Source organism: Nyctereutes procyonoides, unplaced genomic scaffold (assembly GCF_905146905.1).
Source record: "Nyctereutes procyonoides isolate TBG_1078 unplaced genomic scaffold, NYPRO_anot_genome, whole genome shotgun sequence".
Taxonomy (NCBI): Eukaryota; Metazoa; Chordata; class Mammalia; order Carnivora; family Canidae; genus Nyctereutes; species Nyctereutes procyonoides.
Window position 1 is genome coordinate 50,736,789 of NW_026575135.1, and position 11,159 is coordinate 50,747,947.

General features: G+C 48.5%; 1 long non-coding RNA gene across 2 annotated transcripts; it reads right to left on the reverse strand.

Annotated features, from left to right (window-relative positions):
* Positions 1-2,353: 2,353 nt before the first annotated feature.
* Positions 2,354-10,671, reverse strand: LOC129494951 (uncharacterized). Of its 2 annotated transcripts, XR_008661434.1 has the most exons (4): positions 10,537-10,671; positions 9,260-9,368; positions 3,042-3,740; positions 2,354-2,955 (listed from the first exon to the last, which is right to left on the reverse strand). It is a non-coding gene; the product is annotated as an uncharacterized LOC129494951 (long non-coding RNA). The 2 variants fall into 2 exon arrangements; XR_008661433.1 differs by lacking the exon at positions 10,537-10,671 and having other exon boundaries at positions 9,260-9,703.
* Between the last annotated feature and the right edge of the window lie 488 nt (positions 10,672-11,159).

Consider the following 11,159-nt stretch of genomic DNA (forward strand, 5'->3'; position numbering starts at 1 on the left):
TTGACCCAGGCCTTGTCAGAGCCCCACTATTTTCCACACCGAGTGGCATCTTTTCCTAGACATGTCTGTCCCTCCACCTGAGCTGTGGGATCTCTGATCATGGTGAACAGGTCTCATCTCTGAATTCCCAGCCCCTGGGCGAGTGCCTGGCGCAGAGCACATGTTTTATGACTAAAAGGACAGCAAGGAAAGGGGTCACGTAGCCGAGCCCTGAAGTTCAAGTTCTTTTGGAGCACTTGTTCTACCCTATGGAACATGAGGACCGCCCCTTCGTCCACTCATGACCAGAAGGTGCCTGTCCCCAGCCGTCAGGATCGTGCTGGCGCGAACACCGTGACACCCATTCACCCACATCGCTGGAAACTGACCCCGAAGGGTGGCGTTTGTATCCCTCCCACACCACCGTCCACCTGAGCCCACTGGGGTGTGTGTGGGGGGAACTCTCCCAGGGTGCCCCCTCCCGCCCCTCAGCGCCCTCCTCAGCACGGCCCCCTCAGGGGTGGCACGGAGAAGGTTCGAGAAGCCTCTGGCGTGGATTTTCCGCAAACATTCCTGACCACACTCAGACACTCCTTTTCCAAGAAACGGGGTCTGGACCGAACTCACAGAGCTTTCAGACCGAGGAATCAGGCCGAGGGGAAGAGGCTTAAGACGGTGAGGGAACACCGCCGTCCGTGCGCGGAACCAGTTCCGTCCACGCAGCGCCACGTTTCCATGCACGCCCCCCTCGTGGCACCGAAGCCCCACCGTGGCCTGCTCCTCTTACTCGGGCTGCGAGGTCTTAATGCTTCTGGGAACCATCAGGCAGGAGCGCCCCTAAAGTCCCCGTCGTGGGTTAGCAGGCGGGAAGAAAAGACCCAGGGAAGACCCGGCGCTCACGTGAAGGAGAAAGGGCGGGCGCGCCATCTGGTGGTGACTTCGCAGCTCGCAGGCCTGAGCCACCCCGTCCGCGGTAACACCTCCCGGCCTCTCTCTCTTCCCTCTGGAGGCCCCTTCCTCAGCGGGTGAAGCCTGGGGGGGGGGGGGGGGGGCTGTGGACCACGACGTCCGCGAGCACGTGACCCACCGCAGCAGCGTCGGCCCCCCGATCCAGGGTGACCAATCAGAGCCCAGCGTCGCCCACCCCCAGCACGCTGATTGGCCAAGACGCGGACACCTGACCCAAGAAAGCCAATCAGGGACTTGACAAGATGTACTAGGAGAAGCCGGAGAAAGAGGCTTCTCACGTCTCGTCTCGTGTCAGGAGCTATGAGGATGCGGACTCAGGGCGCCGCGGGGCATGTTTGGGGTCGTTCAAAGAAAACCTGCCCGAGCACAAAGCAGACAGGCACAGAAGGAACCAGAGCTGAGAAATGGAGTGCCGGGACTACAAGCTACATGGTTAGCCCCTGGATCAAACTCTGCCTGAACTTGCAACCACTCTCTCCTCCCATACGGGAGCCAACTCGTTCTGTTTTTCTGAAGCAAGAGTCGGGTCTCTGTCACTTGTCATCAAGAGACATTACACATCAATAAAAGTAAAAGAGAAAAAAAGAATTAATCCCAGTTGCACAAAATAAATGATGCTTACGTTGACTTTATAATAAGGCTTTTGAAAGCAAAACTACGAATGCCAGCTCTATTAAATTTGAATGAAATAATTACATGACATAATAAATCTTAAAGCCATGGATCGCTAACAGATTAAAATACAAGGTGAGCGGGGAAGATCTCCACCAAAGCGTCAAAAAGAAGTGGTTGCTGAGTATAATAGAACTTTTACTGAGTATTTTTTACTGTCAAAGCTCTCTTTGCAGCCTGCATGGCAATACAGAAATATCCTCAGGAACTGCTGGATAAACCCTTTCAGCCAGCAAAACCATTTCTAGGAGTCCATCCCAAGAAAAGAATTCCAATCAAGGAAAATAATGCTCACATGGAGATGTTCACTGCAGCATTATTTACAACAGGCGTAAATAAATCAATAAACAAACTCAAAAGGTTAGGATACAATTGAATGTTATTACACATGCATAACCAGGCAACCTATTCATACACCAACTGCAGAAATATCTATTCAGGGGCACCTGGGTGGCCCAGTCAGTTAGGCATCAGACTCTTGATTTTGGCTCAGGTCATGATATCATGATCTTGAGATTGAGCCCCACATCTAAGCATGGAGCCTGCTTAGGATTCTCTCTCTCAAAAAAAAAAAAAAAAAAAAAGATTCTCTCTCTCTACCCCCTGCCCCTCCCCCATTCGCCTGCTCTCTCACTCTCTAAAAAAAAGAAAGAAAGAAAAGGAATATTTACTCAAACACTTGCTGAATACCAGCAATAATTTACCGAATCCTTATTGTGCGTTATACATTTTACATCCTTTACATCATTTCACCCTGGAACAATTTAAATGTTATGGACTTCTTTATAAATCCTTCCATAAATGTGTAATCCAAGGTTTGGAGAAATTTATACCTTTCGGTGGAAGTGACAAAGGACTTGAATCCAGGAGTCCTGACACAAAGTCCACACACATGCTCACTATGCTACTTTCCATGAACCAGGTGAGGCAACGAGAAAGTCACCTGAGTTATGTGTATAGTCAGCACACGGCCTCTGTGGGAAGGACTCTGTCCTTTCCATCTCAGGTTCCAGGTGGAGGCCAAGGAAAGGGCCTTTATCAGCATCTGCCAGAGGTCAGGCACTGAGCCACGTCCTTTGTTTCCACTGTCTACATTAACTCTCGTAGTAATCCCTGGGGAGAGAGCTCACTACACCTTCATTTCTGCAAAAGCTGAGTTCAGAGAGATGCAGACGTTTGTTCCTGGTCAGAGGCATGGCCTCTTATCCACATGTGTAACAAGAAGACGAATAGGAAAAATCATGGAGACCTCCTTGGGTACAGCAGACGATAAGGAGCTGGGAATGGTCTGGAGGTCTCTAAAAGTCAGGGAGAAGGACAGGTGTGCCATAGCGCCTGGAATGGGGAGAATGACAATACTAAATAAATGACTACCATTATAGGGCCCATACTTCAAGCCAACACTATCCACCATCTCTCACCTCATTCTCAGAGCAGGCCTTCAATCCAGGATTATCCCATTTTACAGATTAGGACTTGCAGCAAGTGACACAACAAGGCTACAGATAAAGACCCATTCTCTCGACAGCACAGCACATGGCCTTTCTGGAGCCCAGCAATCTCCATACCTGGACGGTTGAGTCTGTGGCACATTTCCAAACACTAGAGGCAGAGAGGGGCTGGGTGGCATACTTCACGTGGCTCCTGGAGGGGTTCCGGACGGCAGCAGCATAGCTGGTGGGAGACAGCAGCCCAGCTCCCCGCTAATTGTCCTTCTTTGTGGTGTTCAGTTAAGGACTCAGAAGAAACCAATCTTTGTGTCTTTTCATGGTTAAAATTCTACATAGAACAGAAACCTCAAAGCAACCACCAAGCCAGTCTTTGTTGGGTTTCTAGGCAGTAAGGACGCTGCATCTCAACACTTAGCGCTCGGAGAGAAAGGGGCTCGGTTATTCAAAGGGTTGCTCAACAAGAGCCTTTTTCTCCCGAGTCCTTGCAATTCTGGACTCACTTTTAATCCCCGGAAGAAATGTTGGATCCCTTTTCTCCTCCACATCTCAACACCATTCTTGCAAGTTCACGAACTGTCAGTGGAAGATTTTCAGGAGTTGCGCAGTCCACACTTTCTACCCCACTCTGTTAGAACCAGTTTGGTTTTCAGAACCTTGAAACCTTCATTTCTGAAAAACATTAATACATTCAAATATATATATATGTATCAAGTTTCTAAATACAAAGAAATACATATGTTATAGTTTCACAAACAAGCCTCAACTGCATTCCTTCAATATAAGGTGCCAGGCAGGTTTCTGAAGAAGCCACTCGGTGGAAGCTGGCTGAATGTGCTTGTCCTAAAAGAGCATACACATCCTGAGTGGAGGGGAATAAAAGCCAAAGACAGATTTAGGTGCCTGGGTTCTCCAAACACACCCTTCCAGGTAGAAGGGCTAAACCAGCTCTGTGAAGAATAAACAACTTCTAAAGGCAAGACCTCTTGCCTTCTCTGGGCCCCAAACTCTACTATGGGCCAATCATCATCATCACCACCACCACAAAAACTCTCACTTGTAGAGCAGCTGAAACGTGCGGGGCCCTCCCTGAGACATGTGACATGCTTTCTTTTATGGAATAGTCAAACTTTCTGGAGAAGAGGAATGCTCACCCCCATTGAGCAAATGTGACACCCAAAACTCAGGAACTCTAAAGAATGACACAGCCAGCAAGTGGCAAAGCCACAGTGAAGCTAAATTCGTTGGACTCTGGTCCAAGTTCTTCCAGCCTCAACCCCCCACAACCCTACTCCTCTCCAAACCCTGGGCCCCACTGAAGAGAAGATCTACAGACTTGGAGCTTAGACAGAGATGCGAAGGTGGGAGACTTTCCTCCTTCTCTTTGATGTACCCACACACACTGTTTCCAAACAAATGTTCTCTGCCCTCCTTCCCCGGAAAAAAAACAGTACTCCAGACTATCTCTTCTTTATAACCCTAATCAACCAACTATATGCAAAAACCATGCTCAAGGATCCTGGGATCAGAAGGTGGCAATGGTTCAGCTGTTTTGGAGAGAAGTTTGATAGAATATTATTACCAAAACCATCCATTTTGGGCACCCTACAAAATATCTGACCCATACTCCTTAGATAGATGCCACACTCAAACGGGGCAATTAAAGATAACAATAAAGGAAAGGCAGTGATGTGCATGGGAGCCAATGGGGACTTTTTCAGAATGTTTATGAGCCAGTAACTACATTGTCAGTCAGCCTGGAACCAGCCGTGGTGGGAGAATTTACACCACAGAAATCAGGAAATGTTACAAACCAGGGTTTGGTTTTTCCAAGAAAGAGAGAGACTGTGTGTGTGTGTGTTATTAAACCTTTGTCAGCACACCCCTGGAAGAATATTTGTTAAAATGTGGGCAAAGTTAAGGGAAGTCGGGTAGGATAATGCAGTCCTCTGGGGTTAGCAGCAGTGGGGAGCCATCAGCAGCCCAGCCCTGAAGGAGCAATCCAGACTGTAGCTGAAGGTGAGGATCATGGGACAGAACCTTTGAGACAGGAAATCCAGTAGGGCACAAGATAGGGGGAAAAAATACTCCAATCCCACCCCCTTCCCACCAACCACCTGCAGCTGCTGCCTGCCACTGATAGAGCCCAGCTGAAAGAAGGCAGCCTGGGAGCCTCCTCCATCCCCATGAAGCCCAGAATGATTAGCTTCTGGGGCAGCCGGTAGAGGAATGAAAGGTAGCAAGTGGATTTGGGGCGCTCTGTATCCAAAACAATACACCACCAACTATTAAACACACATACACACGTTCTCTCTCTCTCTCCCTCCCCACACAAGTACATACATGTATTTCTGGAAGAACCCCCAAGTAACTGGTAGCAGAGGCTGCCTCCAGGGAAGGACGCTCGCAAATGGGTCAGCAGAGGGAGATTTTCTTTTCATCAGACTCTCCTCCATACTGTTTGACTTTTATTTCTGTGCATATATTACCTCTTTCAAAAGAAGAGAGGGTTTTTTTTTTTTTTTTTTAACAGCAATACTTTTCTTTCCCTCTTTACACATCTGGTGGGACAGTGACGGGCCGCCACAGTGCATGATCTCAGGGAGCACCGTTTGCTGACACCTGCTGGAATGAGGCAACACCACAACTAATAGGGAAAGCACAGACAGCCCCATGATACAAGGAGGACCTGTACCGGGGAAAACGTGAACTTGGGAGCCGGACTCTGCCCCAGGTTGCCTCTGGGAACTGGGGACCCCCCCCACCACCGAAGCTTCCATCCCCTGACCTGTGGTGGAAGGAAACAGCCCCTAACACGGCGGGGCCAAATGGGCTGGTTCGGGTGCCAAGGAGAGAGGATTTCCTTCAAGGCAGAGATTTTGTCATCCCCATCAGGGGACTCGGGTGGGGCTGGGGGGCTGCTTCTCAGCACTTTTCTTTCCAAGTCCTTTGCACCACCTCCCAGGCCTGGAGTCTGGAAAAGGCTTCCCAGAGCCAGCAGATGCCTCTGGGAGACGGGAGCCGAGCTCCACCTTGTGGCTGCTCACACAGCACCCGGGAGGTGACGCGGGAGTCCCAGAGTGAGCCCAACAGCTGGGAAACGCTCCAAATACAGGCTTCACCCACAAGTTCACGGACACCTTCTCCTCCTCTGCCTCACCCTTTCAACACTGTGCCTTTGGAGGAAAAGTCGCCCCGTGAAGGCTTGCCCAGGTCCCACCAGGGACCATGGCCACAAGTCAGCTCCTAAAAGCCAAACCGAGGCCTTCAACAGGACAAAATACCAAAACAGAATGCTATGGCACCTCTGATCTACGTTTAATAAGTGAATGCTTTGAGGGGCACCTGGGTGGCTCAGCAGTTGAGCGTCTGCCTTTGGTTCAGGTCGTGATCCTGGGGGTCCTGGGATCCAGTCCCGCATCAGGCTCCCCGCAGGGTACCTGCTTCTCCCTCTGCCTGTGTCTCTGCTTCTCTATGTCTCTCATGAATAAATAAACAAAATCTTTAAAAAAAATAAGTGAATGCTTTGAATCTCTGTTAAACATGACATGAAATTTAGTTATGGGACCTCTAAGATTTTGGCAGGGTTTTTTTAAGGATATATATATATATATGTGTGTGTGTGTGTGTGTGTGTGTATATATATCTATATATATACAGCTTCAATTCATTCCCACGAGATGTTCAGAAAAGCATATCAGGATTCCAGGGTAGGGGGGACAGATCTAAAGGACGCAGTCTCTACACCTGCCACTGAAGGGCCAGGGATGTTTCTGATAAAGCTGGACCTAGAAAGGGCCTCATCCATCGGCCTTTTGGTGACCCAAGAGAAGAGACTGAGGCCTGAAAGGGGAAAGGCCTCAACCTAGACCCAGATCTGTCCCCAGCTTCCTCTCAAATGTTCTTTCAAGGAGCCACACTGTCCCTGACTGAGCTCAGTAAAGATGAAAGATTGTCTTTATTGTGGCAGAAAGATGGAGGAGGCCACGCACACCTGAGTATACTGGACCCCATTACCTGGGATATGTCATGAGTTTTCCCATGTGTTCAGCATCATGGTTCTAGGGGGTAAGATCTAGAAGGCCTCAGCAAGTCCCCTTGTCCAACCCTCATATTTCAGAAACAGGTAAACTGAGGTCACAAAGGGAACACAGTCTAGTTATGAGGCCTTGGTAGGGGATCAATACCCTGGTATCCTAAGAGTCTCCCCTACTACACACTGCATAATAATAAGAAGCTGAGTCCCCAGTGACCAAGGCGCTGGCACTAGTCATGGTGCAGTGTGTCTTAGCTGCTGTGGTGGACAGAGCCAGGCCTAGGATGCAGGGAGCCGCAGGGCAGGGCAGGGCAGGGCGGAAAGATCAGAGGCTTTGCCAGCTGCATTATGACCTGTAAACTGGAAGCAACAACCACCTATTTGCAACCAGAGTATAGAGAAAGTAGTTCTTACAGTAATTTTAATGGAAGCTAAGAAAAAAGAAGCAGAAGCCATGTGTTTCTTTTTTGAAATGAACATAGAGTGCTTGAAAAATAAAACACACTTGCTCTGACAATAAAAAACCAACTCAGCCATTTCTCATTGGTGCTCTATGTTGGATCAAAACATATGTTGGAGGAACGTTTGCTTACCACCACTCATGCTTTGAGTCTCCATGTAAGGACTCCCCCCTCCCTGAAGCCTTCCTAGTTCTGTCAGGCAGGCTTGAGTGTCTCCTTAACTGGGGGCCACCCAACAGCTCCCTGCTCTCCTTCTATATGGTGAGCCCCCAAGGGTGGAACCTAAGACCAAGGCTTCTCTGGGAATAAGCACAGTCCCAGGAATAAGCACAATATCCAAACCTAATAGGTGCTCAGTAAATAATTTGACACCAGTTAAACAAATAACTACCTGGACTCATCACTAATTACAACAAAGTACAAAAATCTTATGAATGCAACTTGGTGAATCTTGATATCAAAACATAAAAAAATATGGAGTAACAAAGCCTAACAAGAATCCTTTGAGAAACAAGTTATCTTACACATACAAGGTTTACAGTGCTTCCAATTCAGTGGGTAATCTTCCCATAAAAGTTCTCAGATTCTAGAACTCTGGACCCCACTTGATCCACCAAGGTTTATCAGCTCTAAAACCAAGGCTGCAAAGGCCCAGGGGAGGAGAAGCAGTGCTGAGCCGCAGTGGAATCAGAATTCCAACCTATTTTTGCTTATTTCTAACTTTCCTTTTTTAAAACCACTAAGTTGAATATGTAATAATATACTTAACTTGAAAATTAAAAAATATTCCAAAGGTACATTTTAAGACAGATGGTCTCCCTCCCATTCCTATCTCCACATGCTCACTCAGGCAACCACTGTGTTAACAGTTTTCCAAGCATGCCTCAGAGTCTTCTTAGGTTTAGCCAAGCAAGATGAATATTTATTTATTTTATATATATTATAAAACAATATACTTATATACATTTTATACATATATATACACATGTAATTGCATACTATATATACTGTTAGTCTGCCCTTATTTTTTCTTTTCTAAAAAAAAGATTTTATTTATTTGTTTGACAGAGAAAGAGAGAGAATATCACAAGCAGAGGGAGCAGCAGGCAGAGGGAGAGGGAGAAGCAGGCTCCCTGAGCAGCAGGGAGCCCAATGTGGGCCTTGATCCTAGGACCCCAGGATCATGACCTGCACCAAAGGAAGCCACTTAACTGACTATGCCATCCAGGCGCCCCTTGTCTTCCTCTCTTAATATACCTTGGATACTTTTCTACATGGGTACCTAGAAAGGTTTTTTTAATTATTTTCTTACAGCTTCACAGTATTCTTTTATATGGATGCAACATACTTCATTTCCGGCTCCTCTAACATGGGTCATTTCCACCTTTTGTATTTCAAACAATACTGCAGTGAACAGCCTATGCAAAAACATATGCTTGCTCAGGTTTGCTGCTTTGCCAGAGCCTCTCCACGTTTCTCAAGCCTGTGCAGATCCTTCACCTCTGACACATGCTGCTTCCATTTATTTTCTGAGATCCACCAGTACCCGTGAGGAGAGGCGGAGCAGGCAGCTGGACCTCTCAACTGGGCACTCTGTGCTGGAGGCAGAGCTGGGACTCCAGGTTCTCCTGCACACCCTTAACCACCCCACCCCATCCAGGGCAGGCCTGCACCCAGGGGCTGACAAACACTACCATGGATCCATGGGTCCTCTTGGGTCGGACGACCGTCACCCTCTTTCACCAACAGGTGGAGCTGCTTCCTGCCTCTGGACAGCTCAGGCACTCCATAGGAAGCCAACTCCTACAAAAGCAATGGACTCTGAGAGTAAATGAGGACTTTTCAGCCCTGCGATTACCCACAAACCTCTCCACGTGATCCTCCAACAGCCTCAGGCCATGACTACAGTTTCCTCTGGTTTCTCCCTTCTCTGTCCCTTTCCAGGTTGCAGGTATGTGCAGTTGGTGTGCTCTCCCGCACACTGCGAGACGAATCACCTAGTTGGTACAAACTTGGGCTTTAGAATCACACTGATGTTCAAAATCTGACTCCACCACGTGCCCTGTCGCGTGGCCTTTGGCAACTGGCTTCACCTGTCCAAGCTTCCGCCACCTCCTCTGCAGGACAAGAGGACAGCAGTACACACCTCACCGAGCTGGTGGGAGGATTAAACCAGGTGTAACATACAAGGTTTACAGTGTATGTGCGAGGTACATGCTAAATGTTACACAGACATGCCCTGCCTGTCCAAATGTTGCACCTCGCTTGGGAACACTTCTCAGCATACGCCGGTCTCCATCAGTTCTTCACACACCACAAGCTTGTTCCTGCCCCAAAGTCCACACTTGCTAGGGCCTCTGCCTGCAATACTCTCCCCCTCAATCCCTCCTTGGCTGGTTCCTTCTCATCCTTTAGATCTCAGCTTCTGAGTCGCCTCCCCAGAGATCGCCCTGGCATCTCAGCTAGAGTAGCTATCTCCTGTTTTGCCCCACAGTAGCACCCTATTTATTTAGCACCTGTTACCACCTGCTATCCTAGGTGTGGATTAATTTCTGTGACTGTGGTCTCTCTTTCTGTTGGAATGTAGATTCCAGAAGGGCAGCTTCATCTTCCTCGAGTTTTCCAGCACTGCAGCCAGAAGCACTGCAGCCAGGAAGTATCCTGCACCCAGGAGGTATCCCATAAAGGACAGGTGGATGACTGGCTGAGTGGATGAGACCACATAGGCAGAGTTATGTTTGAATTTTGAACTCTGTCCACTGGCTGCTTTGCACACCCATGTTCTGATTCCCAGGCAGACTGCCCAGTCTTTGAGGGCAGGAATGGTGTCTTCTCCCACACGTAGCCCTCAGCTAGATGCCAGTACTCAGTGGACAGAGCCAGGATTTGGGGGAAGGAAGGGAGCAACAGGAGAGAGCTGCTGAGGGCTTGTTGGAGGGTAGGGCCCCTGACATTCCCACCCTAAACATACCAGCATGTGTGGATTCCTGGAAGCGACAGAGATGCTTTCCTTAGAACCAGTCCCAGCTGTCTTCCTGCTGATGGTCATCCGGCCAGGTGTACCTTGCCCCCAGCAACCACGTAGTCCCTACTCGGCGCTGAGGGGGATCCTCCTCTTCCCTGCAACTCATAAGCATTCCAGGGTTGGTCATCCATTCTCCATTTTCGACAGGAAAGCCTGCCCACATCCAATCCCACACTGCTTAGAGAGGCATGCCCACATATCTCTCTTATAAAGAGAAGAGACATCTCTTACCCTAGCAAATACAGCAATCTCCTCTGGCCATAAAGAGTGTGATTCAGGGAGTCCCATGGACTCAAGCAAGATACAAAATTATTGTATGGGGAGTCAGGCCCAAGGAAAAAATGTGCTATGTCCAGCCAAGTCAGAAAATGTCCCCATGCCGAGAGAAACACCCATCTTGGACACACTCCAGTCAGAAGCACCCAGCTTCCCTCCCTGTAAAAGCTAAATCACTCATACATGACATACTTTTTCTTTAGCCCAGATTTTCCTGGAGCTGAGGAGGTAGAGACATCTACAAAAGGAAGGCACACGCACTTCACCATTTAAAATATATCCAAATCAAGGTC